The 21536-nt window shown below is 55.9% G+C and overlaps 1 protein-coding gene across 2 annotated transcripts in view; it reads left to right on the top strand.

Annotated features, from left to right (window-relative positions):
- Positions 1-410: 410 nt before the first annotated feature.
- Positions 411-21536, top strand: part of PACSIN1 (protein kinase C and casein kinase substrate in neurons 1) — a 70030-nt gene continuing 48904 nt past the window's right edge. Inside the window, exon 1 of one of the 2 annotated variants that reach the window (XM_066359600.1) lies at positions 411-434. The gene's annotated coding sequence lies outside the window, so the exon portion shown is untranslated. Of the gene's footprint in view, positions 435-911; positions 1242-21536 lie in introns of those variants that run through there. The other variant, XM_066359596.1, reaches the window with a different exon arrangement.

The raw sequence follows: 21536 nt of genomic DNA, 5'->3' as shown, positions 1-21536 counted from the left end.
TGCATGCTTACCTGAGCGGTTTCTGATCAAACTCAGCCATCCCCACTCCCTGCAAATAGCTGGGGCCTAATTTTGCCCTGAACACCCTCTTTATCCCAAGCTTTATTTTCCTACTTTGTGCACCCCGGCTTAAAATACAATATTTATTATACTTAACATCTGTCTTTTGTCATAAAGGCGCGCTGCCTGAGGGCCGAGCTCTGCTGTTTTGTACGCTGAGGAGACCCGGAGCCTGGCACAGAGTAGGCCGTCAATAGATGCGGCATGAACTCGCAGCCTCTCACACGTCTGCAGCGAGGACAGCTGCAGTGTCCCGGCTCCCGGAAGCATTCAGGGTTCCAGGCAGGAAGAGCGAAGGCTGTTGGGGGTCACAGAGAGCCCCCAGGAGATGACGGAAGGTCCACCGTGGGGACAGCAGGTCCAGCTGGAACTAGGTCAGGAGGGTTAGTGACTGCCCCATAGGGTCAAGGGGAGCACTTCAGGGAGAAGCTGATTGTGGGGGGGGGAGGGTTATGAGTAGGATGGTTGGGGAGAGGGGGCCGGCACTCCAGAGCGCGCTCACACACACACACACACACACACACACACACACACACACACACACGGCCACCACCCCCTCCTGCACGCACCCGCATGTACAAGACTCAGGATTAGGAGAAACCAGAAACCGACAGACAGACAGGGCGGGAGGCAAGTCCAAGGAGGTGGGTGGGGAGCCAGCAGAGAGGGGAGGGGAGGGACACCTCTGGGTGCACCGCGCGCCTGCTGGAGGGGCGCGCCAGGGAGCTACTGCCCGCACAGCCGCCGCAGAGCCCCCTCGGCCCTGCAGGGAGCACCCCCTGGCCGTGAGCGCCGGCCCGGGAGCTGGGGGCGCCGGGGGCGACCCCCGGGGCCGGCTAAGCCGGTTGCTGCCGCCTCAGCAGCCTCGGCCCTGCCACCTGCGCAGGCACCGCGCCGCCCTGCGCCGCCTGCCATTGGCTCGCTAAAAATGCCTCTCTAATCTGCGCGCATCTGTGCACGCCTCCTCCCTCCTCCCTCTTCCCTCCTCCCCCCTCCCCACCCCATCCTCCTCGGCTCTGACCTTCCTCCTTCCCGCACCCCGGCGAGATCCCGGAGACTCGGCGGCGGCGGCGGCGCAGCCTCCTCTTCTGCCGAGAAGCCGGCCGGGCTTGAGACCGGGCCCCAGACGCCCCGCTAGGCGCCGTGGCGCCACCGTAGGTGCCGGGCACTCCTGCTCCCAGGTAGGGGGTCTGGCCCTTGGATAGAAGGTGGGGAGGGAGGGGATCCAGTTAGGGAGTGCGTGTTGGCGGGGAAGGGGGGGGGGATGCAGAGACTGGCGTCTTCCCGGCGAGATCGCGGGGGAGGACTGGGCAGTTACCTGGAGAGAGGTGAGCGCAGGGCCGGGGGTGAGAGGTGCTTTGCAAACGCTGGGGTGCGAAGGAAGACATCCCCCAGGCAGTGCCAAGGATGCCCCTGCTGTGGGCCCCTCGGGAGAAGGAGCTGGCGGGGTGGCGGAGGCCTTTACCCGTGGGGAAAACGCAGGAAACAGATACCTTGGGAAGCTGGGGTCCAGGCCGCTGGGATCCGAGTCTCTGGCATGGGGTGTTCAGGTACCAGCGGGGTGGGTGGGCTGCTGCCCGCTTGGCGCAGAAGCCCCTTACGGATCAGAGTAGGCTGGGGAGAAGCACAGCCGCTTTGTGCGCCCTAAGCCCTGTCTGGTTCACAACGAAAGACATTTTCTTCTGTCCCTCTGCCCCTTCCCCCACAGCTGGGATGGGCAGGGGGGAGGAGGAGGAGAAGGTGACGCTAAACCGCGGGCAGCTACAGCAGAAGCCACAGTCGGCCTGGCACTGCCCTCCCAGGCCACTTGCCGCCTGTTGGAACTCTCCCCCCACATATTTTTTGCTTTACAGGAGGCCATGAAAACGTTAACAGGTCACCAGGGTGGGAGGGACGCAGTGGCAAATCCCAGGGCTTGGCCAGAACCTGCTTCAAGCCCCAGCTGCCCCCCCACCCCCGCTGCCTGCTCTGCACCCCACGTGCGGTGACACATGGCCGCTTTTCTCTGGCATCACCATAAATAACCCACATTGCCCTGGCTCTGGCACAGCGGGGCGCAAACAGAACTGCCAGTGATTTTGGAGGTTCTATCCCTCACCTCCCGGGCTTTCTCATCACAAGGCCCAATCACCACTAGCAAGCCACAGGTTTCTTGATACCCCAGGCGAGCTCCTTGCCCTGCGTCTCCAACCTAGTCTGCCTTGCGGTTTGGCTACTGATGTCTCGTCTGTTGCTGTCAAGACCTTCAGGGTAGGAACCTGTCTGAGATTCATTCTATCATCATCCCTGCCTCGGACCAGCGTCTGGCACCAAATGAATGTTTGCGGAATAAGTGAATGAAGGAACTTGAACTCTGGGAAATAGCGGGCAACCTGAAGGATGGGGTCAGCCCCCTCTTGAGTTATCCTTCCCTGCCCCTCAGGACCACACAGCCACCGAAAACAGACCATCCCATGTAGGTCCTTCCTGCGCCTGGAACTAGTGGCCAGCGGTAGCACGTGGAGACAAACTCTGCAGTCTCCAGAGGGTCTTTCATGAGACCCTGGTTTGAGTGCTCTGGCCCCGCCCAGGCTCGGGGGGCGGGGGGAGCCCTGGCTGAAAAGCTGGCTCTCCTCAGGCCCTGCTGTAGCACTGTCTTCCTGGGGTGCTCAGCTCAGGCCTGGGGTCTCCGTCTCTCTGTCCCAGCCCTTGGCAGAGTCCCATAGAGCGTGAGGGGGTCTTGAAAGCCCCAAGCCGGCCCCCCTTAGCCTCTGGGGTCCTCACAGTGAGCTCGGAGGGGACTCCACTGTGTGGCCGGGAGAGGCTGCCTCCAGGTGTTCCCCTGTTTGTCACCAACGTGGACATTTGCAGAGCTCTTTCCCAGCCTTGCTGCTCCTTGGACAGCTATGCTGGTGGGACATCTGCATGCTGTTGTCCTTGTCTTACAGACGGGAAGACTGAGGCCCAGGGAAGCCCAGCAGCAGAGCCAGGGGTGGCACTCAGTTCCTGGGCCCCAGACCCAGATCGGAGGGTCCAGTTGTGCTAGTGCCCAGGGCTTCCTTCTCTCTGGCTCTGTCCTGGCCCCTAACAGTGGAGAGAGTCAGAGGAGGTGGGTGCATCAGGGGTACAGGGAGGCGAGTGGAGGATGTTCAGTTAGTGCCTGCAAGGTGTTGGCCCTGGGGACCTTGAGGGGAAGGTGCCGTGCTAACAGTGAAAACTAACAGTATACAGCACAGTCATGTGCCAGGGCCTGTCCCAAGTATCTTTTTAATTCATTCAACCCTCTAAGTAGCTCGGCGGTATAGGTGCTGTTATTATTCCCATGTCACAAGTGAGCGTGAGGCACAGAGAAGTTGCCTATTGAGTGCCAGTCACACAGTTTGAAAGTGGAGGAGCCAGGACTTGAACCTCGGCTCCCAAGGCCATGCTCTTGCTCTTAACCTCTGTTCCCTATTGCAAGGTCAAGAGGGCTGTGGACCTAGTTGCTGGGGACGTGCTCTATCTGTGGAGATACAGATATTTCATGGCTAGAGTCCCTGCACGGTAGGCAGTGTGTGCATGGTTCAGTGTACCTGTGACAGTTGTGGATGAGTAATAACACCCATATCGATCGGTCTGATTGAGCGAGAGAGCAGTCTTTATAAGCTGCCCATTGGAGTCGGTCACTCCCCTGCTCTGCATCTTTCAATAGCTCCCCATTGCCCTGAGGACAAAATGGAATCTTCCTCAAATTCCCCCGGCCTGCCTGGGCTTCCTCTCTCTCTTCTCATCCTCTCTTTGCCCTCCAGCTGCAGAAAGGTCTCAGTTCCTCAAATAAGCCACTCTTCTCTCACCTGCAGACATTGCGCGGCCGCTCCCCCCGCGAGAGCTCTGACTTTGGGTCCCTGCGGCTTTTCTTCCTCCCAGAAGCTTGGGCTGGGGCTGGAAGCCCCTGCTCGTACCATGCACACTGCCCCTCACACAGTGTCCTCTGGGGCTTTTGATGCTTGTCCCCCTGCCCCCGTCCCCAGACTGTGAAGTTCCTGGGCCAGGGTCTGCGTCCTGTCCTGTCCTGTCCGCCGTGTCCTCAGAGCCTGGGACTCAAGCGGTCCCAGCTTGCGCTTGCACAGCGGGTGAGGGTGTGCTGGTCCCATCATTCCTTTCTCTCCTCGTGGGTCTTAGGACCCATACAGCATTTTTCTAATCCCAACAGTAGATGAGGAAAAGGTGGTTTGCATGTGAACCCCTCCCCTCTAGCAGGGACAGCTGGTGGTAGAAGCCCTCCTCCGGGGAGAAGTGAAACTGCCCGTGGGCCCAGCAGGGCAGGGAGAGCGTTTGGGGTGGGGAGCTTGCTGCTTAGGGGGAGCCCTCCCTGGGGAAGCAGGTGGGAGCCATGGGGGAGAGAGCGGAGGGCGTGCCAGGTGGATGGGGGCTGCTTGCTTTGGTTTTAGATTTTTAATCTAAAGAAGTTTTATTTAGAAATTGCATTTAATGGAGTGACACGGATCCGTAGGAGCACATAGGTTTCAGGTGAACGTCTCGGTAGCATTTGAACTGTTGATTGCCTTGTGTGCCTGTCACCCCAAGTCAAGTCATTTTCCGTCACCATCGATTTGTCCCTCTTCACTCCCCTCCGCCCCCCTCCCCCTGGCATCCGCCTCACTTTTATCAATGTCCGTTCGATTTTTCTTGAAGAAAAATAAAAAAAGCTTTTATTATTATTATTATTTTATTATTACCAAAGTGATGCATCCTTGTTGTGGGAATTTTCTAATGTAATGGAAAGGCTAATACAGAAAAGCCATTAGGCAGTACCAGACCCACCCACTGTGGGCTCTCGGTGGCCAGTTTCCAGCCCTGTGGACTAGAGGGAGAGGTGGGGGCTGGGGGCTGGGGCTGGGCGGGCAGGCCCGGGTCCCAGGAAGCATGTGTGTGTGTGGGGGGGGAGAGGTACCCGAGCCTTGCCTGTGGACAGCAGGGGAAGGAAGCAGGGTGGCCAGAGTGACCAGGAGACCTCTGACGCTGGCCCAGCAGCAAACCTCAGGGACCCATGGGGTGCTCTGGAGCCAGAGGGGCCCGTGAGGGCTGAACAAGCACGGAATGGTGAGGCCTTCAGACCTCAGCCTCCATCCGCTGTGGGGGGTGCCCCTGGCTGAGGGCTGGCGGCCGAGTGTCGTGTGCTCACAGCACCCCCAGCAGCTGGGGCAACCGCTGGTGGCCGGTGTGCGCCACCCGAAAGGGGACAGACTTCTACTAAAGCTTTCCCGTGGTTGCTTATCTGACAGCCCAATTGAGCCAGGTGTCCTCTATTTTTATTTGCTAAATCTGGCCCACTCGACTGGGATGGGGAGTAGAGAGGGAGAGGGAAGAAGTGGGGGGCCCTAACCTTTTCTTCTTTTGTGTTGGGGGAGGGGTCAATGGATGCTTGCTTGAATTTGACAGTGAAAGAATGTCCATTTTTGGAAATTAATGAGATGTTTCAAATGTTGCATCTGTAACTGTTTCTGTTTACTGTCTAGACCAGGGGTAGTCAACCTTTTTATACCTACCGCCCACTTTTGTAACTCTGTTAGTAGTAAAATTTTCTAACCGCCCACTGGTTCCCCAGTAATGGTGATTTATAAAGTAGGGAAGTAACTTTACTCTATACAATTTATAGAGCAGAGTTACAGCAAGTTAAAGCATAGAATAATAACGACTTATCAAGTACTTTATGTCGGATTTTTGCTAAGTTTGGCAGAATAAATCTTTTTTTTTTCTTTCTGAAGTTGGAAACGGGGAGGCAGTCAGACAGACTCCCGCATGCGCCCGACCGGGATCCACCCGGCATGCCCACCAGGGGGCGATGCTCTGCCCATCTTGGGGCGTCGCTCTGCCGCAACCAGAGCCATTCTAGCGCCTGAGGCAGAGGCCACAGAGCCATCCTCAGTGCCTGGGCCAACTTTGCTCCAGTGGAGCCTTGGCTGCGGGAGGGGAAGAGAGAGACAGAGAGGAAGGAGAGGGGGAGGGGTGGAGAAGCAGATGGGCGCTTCTCCTGTGTGCCCTGGCCGGGAATCGATCCTGGGACTCCCGCACGCCAGGCCGACGCTCTACCACTGAGCTAACCAACCTGGGCCAGAATAAATCTTTATAAAACAACATACTATAGTTAAATCTATATTTTTATTTATACTTTGGTTGCTCCGCTACCGCCCACCATGAAAGCTGGAACGTCCACTAGAGGGCGGTAGGGACCAGGTTGACTACCACTGGTCTAGACAGTAAGTAGCTGCCCATTCGTGGCTTTTGGTTCCCTAGTACTGCTCAGAAATATTAATAAAGGGATATAGCCTCTTATTCAGGAGGGACAAAAGGAGACTGATGATCAAGGGTGGAGTCACTAAATAAGGTTAATCAGTTGGAAAAAGAAAAGTCATCGTCATAATGAAGCCCTGTGTGGCAGAGGGTTTGGGAGCCGGAAACCCTCCCAGCAGCCCACGAGAACAGGTCGCTCCGCCTCTTCGTCAACAGCCATCAAAGCTCTGACCGCCTGGCCACTCCTCCTCCGGGGATTTCTCCTACAGGTACCCTCTGAGTAAAGAGCAAAGAGACCTCGGTGGGGACGGTCAGTGTGGCCAAGCTAAGTGTCCACCAGGAGGGCTGGGAGGTAATCAGGACCTCTCAGGACCATGTGACTTCAGGCAGCGACCATGCTCTCCTTCGGTCGGTGCGTCTCGATGCGAATCTTCTGTGCGCTGGGCATTGTTTTAGATGCCGGAGTCCCCAAGAAACAAGAACGGGGCTGAGCTAAATACCAGGGTGGAAAGACAGGACATATCATCTAGTTAAAGCAAGAGACTTTGTAGAACAAGATGTGGTATGATCCCGTTAAAAAAATACACGTGTCTCTATGTTCCTATGGCATAAAAATGTTTAGAAGGCTGCAGACCCGGTGGTCATCAGAGCTCACCTCTGGGACAGGGATTGGGAGGCAAGAAGGGGTCTTCCCTCTGTATTCCAGCACCCTGTGCTGTTTGACTTTTTTTTTTAATGGAGCAAGAAGCATCAAGTCGTAATAGTTGGGGCTTTGTATGTGCCTTGATCAGGCAAGCCTGGAGTTTCAAAGCGGCAACCTCAGAATTCCAGTTCGACGTTTTATCCACCACGCCACCACAGGTTGGGCTGTGCTGTCTGTGTTTTATACAACAAACATCATTCCTCAGAAAAACATAATTAAGCCCTAGCTGAACAGCTCTGTTGGTTAGAGCTTCGTCCCCATAAGCAAAGGTTGCCGGTTCGATCCCCAGTCAGGTCACATACAGAAACGGATCACCGTTTCTGTATGTCTGCCTGTCTCTCTCCCTTCCTCTCTCTAAATAATCAATACATTTAGAAAACCATAATCAAAATGATACTTGATAATACCTGAGATTTTTTTTAGAAATCTAAAAATAAATAAATAAATAAAATCGAGCATATAAATGACATTCCCCTTAACCTAGTGGCATTTGAGTCAGATGCTGCCCCTGGGCTCAAAGCGTTTTTTGTTTTTTTTTTAAATTTTTTTTTTAATTTATTCATTTTAGAGAGGAGAGGGAGAGACAGAGAGAGAGAAGGGGGGGAGGAGCTGGAAGCATCAACTCCCATATGTGCCTTGACCAGGCAAGCCCAGGGTTTCGAACCAGCAACCTCAGCATTTCCAGGTCAACGCTTTATCCACTGCGCCACCACAGGTCAGGCTCAAAGCGTTTTTATTTGTGACTGGTTCCTGCTTCTCCTCTTCCCCACCCTGGGGTGGCTGGGGGAGGGGACAGGGTCAGTCTGGGCATCAGGAGGCTGCAGCAGGTGCATTGTGGGAGCCCAGTACCCAGGCAAGCGGTGCCTGCCACCACGGGGCGTGTGTGTGTGTGTGTGTGTGTGTGTGTGTGTGTGACATCGGGGCACAGGGAGGGAGGCGGTGCCTGCCACCACGGGTGTGTGTGTGTGTGTGTGTGTGTGTGTGTGTGTGTGTGTGTGTGAGACAGTGTGACATCGGGGCACAGGGAGGGAGGCGGTGCCTGCCACCACGGGGGGTGTGTGTGTGTGTGTGTGTGTGTGTGTGTGTGTGACAGTGTGACATCGGGGCACAGGGAGGGAGGTGGTGCCAGCCACCACGGGGCGTGTGTGTGTGTGTGTGTGTGTGTGTGTTAGTGTGACATCGGGGCACAGGGAGGGAGGCAGTGCCTGCCACCACGGGGTGTGTGTGTGTGTGTGTGTGTGTGTGTGTGACAGTGTGACATCGGGGCACAGGGAGGGAGGCGGTGCCTGCCACCACGGGTGTGTGTGTGTGTGTGTGTGTGTGTGTGTGACAGTGTGACATCGGGGCACAGGGAGGGAGGCGGTGCCTGCCACCACGGTGTGTGTGTGTGTGTGTGAGACAGTGTGGTGACATTGGGGCACAGGGAGGGAGGCGGTGCCTGCCACCACGGGGTGTGTGTGTGTGTGACAGTGTGACATCGGGGCACAGGGAGGGAGGCGGTGCCTGCCACCACGGTGTGTGTGTGTGTGTGTGTGTGACAGTGTGACATCGGGGCACAGGGAGGGAGGCGGTGCCTGCCACCACGGGTGTGTGTGTGTGTGTGTGACAGTGTGACATTGGGGCACAAGGAGGGAGGTGGTGCCAGGTGTGTGTGTGTGTGTGTGTGTGTGTGTGTGTGACAGTGTGACACTGGGGCACAGGGAGGGAGGCGGTGCCAGGGGGCCCGAGGGGACAAGGTCAGTCTGGGCATCAGGAGGCTGCAGCAGGTGCATTGTGGGAGCCCAGTACCCAGGCAAGCGGTGCCTGCCACTACGGGTGTGTGTGTGTGTGTGTGTGTGTGTGTGTGTGTGTGAGACAGTGTGACATTGGGGCACAGGGAGGGAGGCGGTGCCTGCCACCACGGGGTGTGTGTGTGTGTGTGTGTGTGAGTGACAGTGTGACATCGGGGCACAGGGAGGGAGGCGGTGCCTGTCACCACGGGTGTGTGTGTGTGTGTGTGTGTGTGTGTGTGTGAGACAGTGTGACATTGGGGCACAGGGAGGGAGGCAGTGCCTGCCACCACAGGTGTGTGTGTGTGTGTGTGTGTGAGACAGTGTGACATTGGGGCACAGGGAGGGAGGCGGTGCCTGCCACCACGGGGTGTGTGTGTGTGTGTGTGTGTGAGTGACAGTGTGACATCGGGGCACAGGGAGGGAGGCGGTGCCTGCCACCACGGGTGTGTGTGTGTGTGTGTGTGTGTGTGAGACAGTGTGGTGACATTGGGGCACAGGGAGGGAGGCAGTGCCTGCCACCACGGGTTGTGTGTGTGTGTGTGTGTGTGTGTGAGTGACAGTGTGACATCGGGGCATAGGGAGGGAGGCAGTGCCTGCCACCACGGGTGTGTGTGTGTGTGTGTGTGTGACAGTGTGACATTGGGGCACAGGGAGGGAGGCGGTGCCTGCCACCACGGGGTGTGTGTGTGTGTGTGTGTGTGTGTGTGTGACATTGGGGCACAGGGAGGGAGGCGGTGCCTGCCACCATGGGGTGTGTGTGTGTGTGTGTGTGTGTGTGTGACAGTGTGACATCGGGGCACAGGGAGGGAGGCGGTGCCTGCCACCACGGGTGTGTGTGTGTGTGTGTGACAGTGTGACACTGGGGCACAGGGAGGGAGGCGGTGCCAGGGGGCCCGAGGGGCCTGAGGTCCACTGTCACACGCCAGGCCCTGTTCCACGCATCCATGCTCATGACCTCGTTCAGGCTCCTCGGTGACTTAGGAAGCCTTCCGTATTTTCTCTATAGATGTGGAAGCTGAGGTGAAGCGGCTTACCTGAGGTCACAGGGCAGGCGGGCGCCAAGGCAGGGTTCCCAGTCATGCAGGTGCAGTCTGGCCCCGGGGGGCTGCGCCCTCAACCCGGTGCGGCCGGGCTGGGAAGGCGCGGAGGCGGTCTCTGTCTCAGCGCAGGCGGGCATTCTCCAGAGACCGAGATGGGTGACTGGCCATGGGGGGTCTGCAGGAGGTGAGCAAGGGAGGGAGAGAGGGAGGGAGGAAAGGATGGCAGATTCAGAGGTGGAAGGCCCCTTCCAGGCAGGGTGACAGCAGGGACAAAGACACAGAGGCTGGACGTGAGAGGCGGGCCCAGGGGTGGGGAAGCAACCACACAGGAACCCCGGGGAGGCGGGCAGTGAGGCTGGAGGGGCAGGTGCCGGGTGCTGTAGATACCCAGACTCATTAGACTCGCTGGTGCGGGGGTCCCGGGGCTCTCTCTGCTCCCCCTGGGCCTGCCCCAGGGCCACACGTGCTCTTCCGGGCCTTCCTGGGTCCAGCCTTGACCAGCCACCGGAGAAGGGACAGCTGCGGCCAGCAGGAGCGTGGGCCTGGGGCTCAGGAAGCCCAGAGCAAGGTCCTGACTCCGACTCACACAGGGGCCTGGGGCCCATCCGGCGCCTTTCCTTGGACTCTTTTGTCCATGATTTTTAAACTTTATATTGTGGGAAAGTGTGAGCCTTTATAAAAGCAGGGAGGATAGTAGAATGAACCCCCATGTGCCCATCAGTCAACTGCAGCTATTATCAACTTGTGGCCCGCTTTGTTTCATTTCGGCCCGCCCATAATAACTATAATAACTGTTTCATTTCTGCCCTCCCCCCCCCCCGCCATAATAATTCACACCAAATCACAATACTACAAATTATTACACCTAAGGAGTGATCATTGCTTACCTTTTTTTTTTTCATGGCACAAACACACACTCATTACTAAGGTCAGTGCCCCTGACTAAATACAACCATTTTCATCTCATGGCACAAATAGATTAGTTACTAAAGAAGAAGAGCTCAGGGCCCCTTTTTCTTTAGTAATTAGTTTATGAGTGCGTGAGAAACAGAGGTTGAAAATCACTGTATCATCAAAGATCTACTCGGTCTTCGCATTCCCAGTTTTCAGACAGGTCTTTTTTCCCCCATTCATTTGAGAGAAAGGAGGGTTGGGGGAGAAAGAGAGAAAGAAAGAAAAAGAGAGAGAAACATCAACTCATTGTTCCACATAGTTGTACACTCATTGATTGCTTCTCATCTGTGCCCTGACCGGGGTTCGAACTGGCGACCTTGGGGTTGAGCCAGCACCCTCGGGACCGAGCAGATGACCCCAGGATCGAACCGGTGACCTCAGCATTCCGGAAGACACTATCCACTGCACCACCAGCCAGGGCGTTGTCTTCTTCTTCTTTTGTTTGTGTCAGTATGCCAATACGTTTTCCACACTGTGATTGGTTGATCTGTCTTAGTCTCTTTCATGTCCGTTTCCTCTCCATCCTTTTCTTTTTCTCCCTGTCAGTTTATCTGTTGGAGAAGCCGGGATGTTGGTCCTGTAGACTCTCCCCGGTCTGGATTTTGCTGATGGCATCCCCGTGGTGTGGTTTAACGTGTTCCTCGGTCCCTTCTGTAAATTGGTAGGTGGGTTCATCTGCCTCCTGACCTCCCACTCCCAGATTCTGAGCACCTCTTGCCACCTCCTCCCTTGCTCTCCTGAGTCACCACAGCAGCCTCTACCTGGTCTTCCTGCCAGAGAATCCTTTTAAAACCTAAATCAGATCATACCCCTCCCCTGCTCAAAACTTCAGTGACTCCTCTTACTCAGAGCAAAGCCCAGAGTCCTACAGAAAGTCCTGTAGGCCCTGGCCGGTTGGCTCAGCGGTAGAGCGTCAGCCTGGCGTGCGGGGGACCCGGGTTCGATTCCCGGCCAGGGCACACAGGAGAAGCACCCATTTGCTTCTCCACCCCCCCCCCCTCCTTCCTCTCTGTCTCTCTCTTCCCCTCCCGCAGCCGAGGCTCCATTGGAGCAAAGATGGCCCGGGCGCTGGGGATGGCTCCTTGGCCTCTGCCCCAGGCGCTAGAGTGGCTCTGGTCGCGGCAGAGTGACGCCCCAGAGGGGCAGAGCATCGCCCCTTGGTGGGCAGAGCGTCGCCCCTGGTGGGCGTGCCGGGTGGATCCTGGTCGGGTGCATGCGGGAGTCTGTCTGACTGTCTCTCCCTGTTTCCAGCTTCAGAAAAATACAAAAAAAAAAAAAAAAAAAAAAAGAAAGAAAGTCCTGTAACTGCCTACAAGGCCTGCGTAACTTGGCTGCCCAGTACGTCTGACCTCATCTCGCACCCGCTCCATCCTCACCGGGGCTCCTGGCTATTTCTTGGATGTATCAAATATCCTCCTGCCTCAGGGCCTTTGCACTACTGTTTCCTGTGTCTGGCTCATGATGTTCACACCTCTTGCGGTCACCTCCTCAGAGAAGTCTTCCCAGAGCGGCTCATCCACAGGAGCCCCCTGGTGGTCTCTGTCCCCTGACCCTGCTTCCTTTTCCTTCACGGCGCTTACGGCTTACGCGTCCCTGATGTCTTGTTGGATTCTGTCAGTTGCCCCTACCTGCTTGTGAGCCCCTTGAGTAGCCCCCCCAGAGTGGGCCTCCTTCTCCTCTTCTTTCGGGACTGTTCCCTGGAAAATGAAACAACGCGGTCCTTGTGCGTTCACTTCCTAGTTGACAGCATACTTCCTGTCTAAGGCTGGATTCCCTGGAAGCCAAGCCCAGCCCAGCACAGGGATTCCCGGGCAGGTGAGTTATTATGGCAGGCGCGTGCGCAGGGCAAGGGAGCCAGGGCGCCTGGTGGGCGAGGAAGGGGCTGGGGGTGGTGGCTTTCAGAGCCAGTCTAGCACTCTAGCCTCATCCCACCTGAGCTGGTGCGTGCGGGCAGCAGGCGCCGCGGGCTTGTCCTTCCAGGGAAGGGGCCAGCCAGGCCCTTGGACCCCTCCTCGGGCTGTCATTGCTGCCTGCAGGCAGGTGTCTCTGTGTGAGGCAAGGGGGCAGCTGCGACCCATTAGCAGTTGGCATCTGCAGCGGCTGGGGGAGAGGTTCCCCATCTGTCTGATAAAGGGGCATAGGCAGCACTTCCTAAATCTCCACATCCATTTTTTTGTGTGTGACAGAGACAGAGAGACAGAGAGAGGGACAGATAGGGACAGACAGGAAGGGAGAGAGATGAGAAGCATCGGTTCTTTATTGCGGCACCTTAGTTGTTCAATGATTGCTTTCCCATATGTGCCTTGACCGGGGCAGGGGTGGCTATAGCAGAACGAGCGACCCCTTGCTCAAGCCAGCGACCTTGCGCTCAAGCTGGTGAGCCCGTGCTCAAGCCGGCAATCTCAGGGTTCTGAACCTGGGTCTTCCGTGCCCAGTTCGACGCTCTATCCACTGCGCCACTGCCTGGTCAGGCTCTATATCCATTTTCTATTAATTACTATTATTCTCGTTTGCTGGAAGAGAGGAAGCAGGGATTCTGAGGGCTGAAATGACTTGCCCGGGGTTGCTCAGCCAGGAAGAGGCAGACCTGGGATTCGAGCTCAGATTCTTACTGGGGATCCAGTAAGATAAATGGCTGATAAATGGTCTTAGTGGCTACTGGTTCATGGCTTTACTCTCATGCATTCATTCAACAAACAGTTTATCGAGCTCTGTGCCACTGAATGAGTGGCTTCGTCCTTGTCCCATGGAGCTTCCAGTCTGTGGATCTGTCCAGCGTTCAGCTGCCTACTGCCCTGTTCACCTCCTCCACTGACAACTGCCCAGTCCCATCCTGACAACCTGGAAGGCTTGTTGAGCGCTTACTACATGCTGGGCCCCTTGCGTTGACCAACTCGGGTCCCTTTCGCGGCACCCGGGTCTTCAGCCTAGTAGCCTGAGGCTGCGGGGAGGGGGCGGTTTAAGGCCTTGAGCTGGCGTCCTGCGAGTGAGAGTTAGAGCTGGGATCCAGCCTGGTGCTGAACCCGGCCCTCCCCAGCCTGCCTCCCCTTCCCCGGCCCCACCCACCGCAGGGTATCTGGTGTCGCCTCTATCAGCAGCTCCATCGGGCACCAGGCAGCCTCCGCCGCCTGCTCCCTGAGTGTTGGGTGACCGGCTGCCATCTCACCTGCCCCATTTGGCCCTGCCCCAGACGGGGCACCTCAGATGGAGTCCCCCCACCCCCACCGCGCCACAGGGTTCCGGATCTCACTCCTGCTCTCCTTCCCAGCCCTTTTGGTCACTGGCTCCTTCATTGGGCAGGGCGGGCGCCCCTCTGCCACCCCCCAGCTAGGCCTGGGCGCTGGGGGCCCCTCCCCTCTCACACCAGCTGGCCTGGTAAGCTGCTAAGCGGGTTTGGCTCAGGTGGCCCTGGGCAGGGCCTGGGGGCAAGGTGGCAAATCACAGAAGCTTCCCTCCCACCCCAGACAGGGCCAAGGCCAAGCCCACGGGGAGAAACCAAGTCACAGCACTGCCGCCTGAGGGGTGTAAGGGCGGGAGGTGGGAGGGGCCCCCAGGCTGCCTCGGTGATGGGGGTCTGTGAGGCAGGAGAATGAGGGTGGACGCCCCAGCCTGCGTCAGCTCCAGCGTCCTGAGACCCCCGCTCCTGCCAGGACCCCCCTATGTCCCCCTTGTCCCCCCCCAGACACAGCTCCAGCGTCCTGAGACCCCCGCTCCTGCCAGGACCCCCCTATGTCCCCCTTGTCCCCCCCCACACACACACCAGCTGCTCTGAAACTGTGCTCAGCGGAGCTGGGCCCTGGTCGCCTGGGCTGCGTTCCCAACCTCAGGCCTGGAGACTCACGTCAGGGGCTGCACTCAGGAGGGGCCTGTGTCCCCGCTGGGCAGAACTCCCGGAATATTTGTGCAAAGTTTGGACGGAAAAGAAAGCATGCAAAGCACATGCAAATCAGCCTGTCTGCCTGGCCCGTGGAGCCGCTGCTCAACCCACAGCCCGGCCACGGGGACTTGGCTGGTGGCACTGACCTGGCTGGAGTGCCAGCGGAGCGCCTCCACCGTCTGCAGGAAGTCAGGGGCCCCCCGCAGTGGCTGGGGGGGGATGCAGGGCCTGGGAGAGGTGGGGAACCCTGAGGGCTGTGGCCACCCCACCTTTACTGCAGGTTAACACCTGGTTTCTACCACATTTATCTCTTTACTAAGGGGTGATTTTTCTAATTCTATCGTTTTGGTTGGCATTTGCTATATTTCTGTAAAGAACTTTGCCCCTTTACCTAGTTTATGATGCTGAAATGTGCTCCGTACACGAGGACCAAGGCTCCGTTGTCTCCCTTTATCAGTTTTTTTAGAGAAATGAGTTTGTGCTCTTGCAACCCTCAAAGGTGACCAGTGCGTGTTTGTACCCCCCCCCTTTTTTTTGTTTTTTTTTGTATTTTTTCGAAGCTGGAAACGGGGAGAGACAGTCAGACAGACTCCCGCATGCACCCGACCGGGATCCACCTGGCACGCCCACCAGGGTGCGATGCTCTGCCCACCAGGGTGCGATGCTCTGCCCCTCCGGGGCGTCGCTCTATTGCGACCAGAGCAACTCTAGCGCCTGGGGCAGAGGCCAAGGAGCCATCCCCAGCGCCCGGGCCATCTTTGCTCCAATGGAGCCTTGGCTGTGGGAGGGGAAGAGAGAGACAGAGAGGAAGGAGAGGGGGAGGGGTGGAGAAGCAGATGGGTGCTTCTCCTATGTGCCCTGGCCGGGAATCGAACCCGGGACCCCTTGCATGCCAGGCTGACGCTCTACCACTGAGCCAACCGGCCAGGGCCCCACCTTTTTTTTTTTTAACAGAGAGAGGGATAGATAGGGACAGACAGACAGGAACGCAGACAGGTGAGAAACATCAATCATTAGTTTTTCATTGCGACACCTTAGTTGTTCATTGATTGCTTTCTCATATGTGCCTTGACCGTGGGGCCTTCAGCAGACTGAGCAACCCCTTGCTCAAGCCAGCAACCTTGGGTCCAAGCTGGTGAGCTTTGCTCAAACCAGATGAGCCCACGCTCAAGCTGGTGACCTCAGGGTCTCAAACGTGGGTCCTCTGCATCCCAGTCTGACGCTCTATCCACTGCGCCACTGCCTGGTCAGGCTGTTTGTTCCCCATTTTTAAAATACAAAAGTAGTTATATATATTCCTGACCTGTGGTGGCGCAGTGGATAAAGCGTTGACCTGGAACGCTGAGGTCACCAGTTCGAAACCCTGGGCTTGCCTGGACAAGGCACATATGGGAGTTGCTGCTTCCTGCTCCTCCTTCTCTCTCTCTTTCTCCTCTCTCCTCTCTCTCTAAAAATGAATAAAATCTAAAAAAAAAATTTAAATATAAAAGTACATACAATAGGTTATGCATTTTAATAAATTAATAAAAAGCGAACAGCCAAGTTGCCACCATCTAGGTCAAAAACAGAATTGCCACAACTCCAAAGGACCCCCTGGGGGTCCCCTGCAAGCCCCTCTCTCCCAGAGGGACCCTCTATGCTAAATGGTTTGGGTTAGTAGGTGTTTTGGTTTTGGTTTTATCACGTAGTATGCATCCCAAACCAAACAATTCGGTCTCTCTTAATTTTAATTACTGGAATTATTATTTGATGCCCGACTTTTCTTCCGTGAACGTTTTCTCTCTGCCGCGCATCTAGAATGTTCTTTGTAGCTTATTACCTCGTGTTCCAGCATGGGAATATACCGTGATGTACTGACCGACATCGGGGTGGGTTCTGACGTGTGGGCACTGTGGGGAGTCCCGCTGAGGACGTTCTCTGTTCCTGGGATCCCCTCTGGGTGAACACGTGCATGCGGCTCTGCAGAGTCTGCACCCGGAGCTGCCAGCACTGCTGAGCGGTGGCCAGGGTGTGTGCGCCCTCAGGGCACTCCTGGGCTGTGGCGGGTATGTGTGTGCCCTCAGGGCACTCCTGGGCTGTGTGGGGTGTGTGCATCCTCAAGGCACTCCTGGGCTGTGTGTGGGGTGTGTACATCCTCAGGGCACTCCTGGGCTGTGGGGTGTGTGCGCCCTCAGGGCACTCCTGGGCTGTGTGGGGTGTGTGCATCCTCAGGGCACTCCTGGGCTGTGTGGGGTGTGTGCACCCTCAGGGTACTCCTGGGCTGTGTGTGGGGTGTGTGCACCCTCAGGGCACTCCTGGGCTGTGTGTGGGGGTGTGTACATCCTCAGGGCACTCCTGGGCTGTGTGTGGGGTGTGTGCACCCTCAGGGCACTCCTGGGCTGTGTGGGGTGTGTGCACCCTCAGGGCACTCCTGGGCTGTGTGTGGGGTGTGTGCACCCTCAGGGCACTCCTGGGCTGTGTGGGGTGTGTGTGCACCCTCAGGGCACTCCTGGGCTGTGTGGGGTGTGTACATCCTCAGGGCACTCCTGGGCTGTGTGGGGTGTGTGCATCCTCAGGGCACTCCTGGGCTGTGTGGGGTGTGTGCATCCTCAGGGTACTCCTGGGCTGTGTGTGGGGTGTGTGCACCCTCAGGGCACTCCTGGGCTGTGTGTGGGGTGTGTGCGCCCTCAGGGCACTCCTGGGCTGTGTGTGGGGATGTGCACCCTCAGGGCACTCCTGGGCTGTGTGGGGTGTGTGCACCCTCAGGGCACTCCTGGGCTGTGTGGGGTGTGTGCATCCTCAGGGCACTCCTGGGCTGTGTGTGGGGTGTGTGCGCCCTCAGGGCACTCCTGGGCTGTGGCGGGTATGTGTGCGCCCTCAGGGCACTCCTGGCCAGTGGCGGGTATGTGTGCGCCCTCAGGGCACTCCTGGGCAGTGGCGGGTATGTGTGCGCCCTCAGGGCACTCCTGGGCTGTGGCGGGTATGTGTGCATCCTCAGGGCACTCCTGGGCTGTGATGGGTATGTGTGCGCCCTCAGGGCACTCCTGGGCAGTGGCGGGTATGTATGCATCCTCAGGGCACTCCTGGGCAGTGGCGGGTATGTGTGCGCCCTCAGGGCACTCCTGGTCAGTGGCAGGTATGTGTGCGCCCTCAGGGCACTCCTGGTCAGTGGCGGGTATGTGTGCGCCCTCAGGGCACTCCTGGGCTGTGGCGGGTATGTGTGCGCCCTCAGGGCACTCCTGGGCTGTGGTGGGTATGTGTGCGCCCTCAGGGCACTCCTGGGCTGTGGCGGGTATGTGTGCGCCCTCAGGGTGTGTGTGTATCCTCAGGCTTACCAGATCACGCTGAGCTGTTTCCTAAGGTGGTTGTACCAGGTCACACGTTCACAAGTTGTGCGTGCAGGAACCCTGGTGTGCCACCATTGTGCAGACATTGGGTTATTGATACACTTTGTGGGGTTTTTTTAACTTTGATTTTTATCATCGTGTCAGATTCCTATAAATTTGAGTTTTTTAAAGTCCTTGCAGGCGTTATTCTCAGCGGTGCTCATGTTGTCCCGTCTTGGGCCAGCGGGAGCCTCTTCGAGCTGACGCTCACCCCTCTCCATGCACCCGGTCTCTGAACGTGGGCTTGCTTTCTGGGCTGATGCTCCAGGGTCCTCAGAGTGGTCAGCGGCCATCTCTGCAAGGAGCTGTGGATCCTTTATATATGTTATTTGAATGTTGCTGTTGTTTTTCATATTCAGTGACTTTCCGCACACCTCTAATTCCAGAATGTTTCCATCACTCCAGAAAGACACCTCATGCCCCTTAGCATTACTCCTCAACTCCCCTCCCCCTGAAGCTCCCGGCAACCACTTTCTGTTTCTATAAATTTGCCTAAATTCTGGGTATTTCATACAAATGGAACCACAGAAGTCTTTTGTGACTAGCTTCTTTCATTTAACATGATGTTTTTAAGGTTCATCCATGGTGTAGCATGTAATGGTATTTCGTGACTTTTTAGGACGGAATACTATTCCGTTGTGTGGTTTTACACATTCTGTTGATGCCTTCATTTATCGAGGAACGTTTGAGTTTGTTTCCACATTGGTTTATTATGAATAATGCTTCTATGAGCATCTATGTACAAGTTTCTGTGAGGATGCAAATGTTTTTGTGGTTTCATTTCTCTTGGCTCTATGGCTATGAGTAAAATTGTTGGGTCCCCTGGTAACTCTATGTTAACCTTCTGAGGACTGGCCAGACTGTTTCCCAGGCTACACCCGTATACATTCCCACCAGCAACGTGTGAAAGTTCCCATATCTCCTCACTCGCATCGACACTTGTTATTGTCCATCGTTTTATTTTATTTTTTTATTGATGAGAGACATTGATTTGTTCTTCCACTTATTCATGCATACTCATTGGTTGATTCCTTTATGTTCCCTGACCAGGATCGAACCTGCAACCTTGGTGTATCTACCAAGGGGGACAACGCTCTAACCAACTGAGCTATTTTGCCAGAATTGTTCATCTGTTTGTTCATGGCTATCTTAGTGGGTATGAAGTGACATCTTATTGTGGGCCTGACTTGCATTTCTCTAATGACTAATGATGACATTGAGCATCTATTCATGTGCTTATTGACCGTTTGTATCTTTTTTGGGGGAGAAATGCCTTTTTGTATCTTTTGCCTGTTTTTATTAGGGTAATTTATCTTTTTACTGTTGGGTTATTCTAGAAACCAGACCCTTATCAGACCTATGATTTGAAAGTATTTTTTCCCATTTCTGTGGAGTGTCTTTCCCCTGTGGATCCGTTTAATGGGGAATTGTCTTTAGAGACTCAGTCTGGGTGTTAGAGGCATTAGGCTTTTTGAATTCTAGAAACCAACATAAGGACCCACCCATGGCCTCCGAGGCTCTGGGCAGTAGGGTGTCGTCTTACAGTGGCACTGAGAGGCAGCAGAGGAGGGAGGCGGCCTGTCCAGGGGTCCCCAGCTGCTGTGTGGCCGTGGGTCACCAGAGTCAGGTCCCCAGTTTAGTTGCCATTGCTTCTCGGGGTCCTCACGCCAGCCTAAGTCACATCCTTCAAACCCCAGACCCAGCTGTCCCCTTTCCCTCGGGCCCTCACTGTGCTTCCTGGCTCTCACGGCCTCTTCCTTCAAGGAGAAGCCTTCTTTGACTGTCCCAGTCCACAGGCCTTGTCCTCCTGGGACAAGCTCCTGTGGCCCTAGGAGGTGGGGGGTTATACTTAGACGCATTGTCAAGTCTGGGAAAAACTGGGTTCACCCAAGGGAAAGAGTTTTCTTGAAGCAGGACTCGTCAGTGCCTTTAACCTGCGACTGTGTGTTGTGAATGTCCAGGAATTGAATGGCCAAAACTTAGAAGCAGCCAAGATGCCCTATAATAGGTGAATGGATATAACCTGTGGTTCATCCAGGCAGTGAATAGTAATCAGCACTCAAAAGAAGTGAGCTATCAAGCCAGGAAAGATGAGGAGGAACGTTAAAGACGTGTTTGTAAGCGAAAGAAGTCAGTCCGAAAGGGTACATGGTTACTGCATGGTTCCAACCATATGACCTTCTGGAAAAGGCAAAAAACTTCAGAGACAATGAAAAGACCCTGGTTGTCAGGGGTTTGGGGAGAGGGGGGAAGGCAGGGTGGGAGGGAGGGGGGAACCCCCAGGAGGAGTACGAGGATTTGGGGGGCAACAGAACTATTCTGTGAGGTACTACAGTGGTGGATACAGTCATTACACGCGTGTCAAAACCCAGAGCATGTACAACGAACACCAGGAGTCAACCCTGCCGTCATCCAAGGACTCTGGGTGATAAGGACGTGTCCGTGCTGGTTCGCGGATTATAAAGACTGTGCAGTGGGACGCTGACAGTCGGGGGGGGGGGGGCTGGGGGAGGGGGCGATGTGGGCACCTCTGGATTTTCTGCTCAGTTTTGCTGCGAACCTAAAACTGCTCTAAAAAAAATAAAGTTTAGCCCTGGCCGGTTGGCTCAGTGGTAGAGTGTCAGCCTGGCATGCAGGAGTCCCGGGTTCGATTTCCGGCCAGAGCACACAGGAGAAGCGCCCATCTGCTTCTCCACCCCTCCCCCTCTCCTTCCTCTCTGTCTCTCTCTTCCCCTCCTGCAGCCAAGGCTCCATTGGAGCAAAGATGGCCCCGGGCACTAAGGATGGCTCTGTGGCCTCTGCCTCAGGTGCTAGAATGGCTCTGGATGCAACAGAGCGACACCCCAGATGGGCAAAGCATCGCCCCCTGGTGGGCGTGCCGGGTGGATCCCTGTCGGGCGCATGCGAGAGTCTGTCTGACTGCCTCCCCATTTCCAACTTCAGAAAAATACAAAAAAATAATAATAATAATAAAGTTTAATAATTAAAAACAAGAGCCTGACCTGTGGTGGCACAGTGGCTAAAGCGTCGACCTGGAAATGCTGAGGTCGCCGGTTCGAAACCCTGGGCTTGCCTGGTCAAGGCACATATGGGAGTTGATGCTTCCAGCTCCTCCCCCCTCCTCTCTCTCTGTCTCTCTCTCCCTCTCTGTCTCTCTTTCTCCCTCTCTCCTCTCTAAAAATGAATAAATAAAATAAAAAAAAATTTAAAAAAAAAAACAACAAAAAAAAACAAGATATAACATCAGGGAGTGAAAAATGTTGCAAAGGAAAAATAAGACAGGTTTAAGGGACTAGGGAGTGACAGGGGTGGGCTGGCTGTTTTAGAGAGGGTGAAGGAGGTCGGGGACATTGATCAGAGAGACCTAAACAAGGGGAGGAAGTCAGCCCTGTGGCCATCAAGGGAAGAGCATCTCGGCTGTGGGAGCAGCAAACGCCAAGGCCCCGAGGCAGGAAAGAGTCCTTTGAGGGACGCACAAAGGAGAGGGTGACTGGTGGGGCGTGGGGAGTGGGG

Source organism: Saccopteryx leptura, chromosome 1, assembly GCF_036850995.1.
Source record: "Saccopteryx leptura isolate mSacLep1 chromosome 1, mSacLep1_pri_phased_curated, whole genome shotgun sequence".
In the NCBI taxonomy this organism is placed as follows: domain Eukaryota; kingdom Metazoa; phylum Chordata; class Mammalia; order Chiroptera; family Emballonuridae; genus Saccopteryx; species Saccopteryx leptura.
The sequence above is the reverse complement of the archived record's forward strand: the minus strand, read 5'-3'. Positions and strand labels throughout refer to the sequence as shown.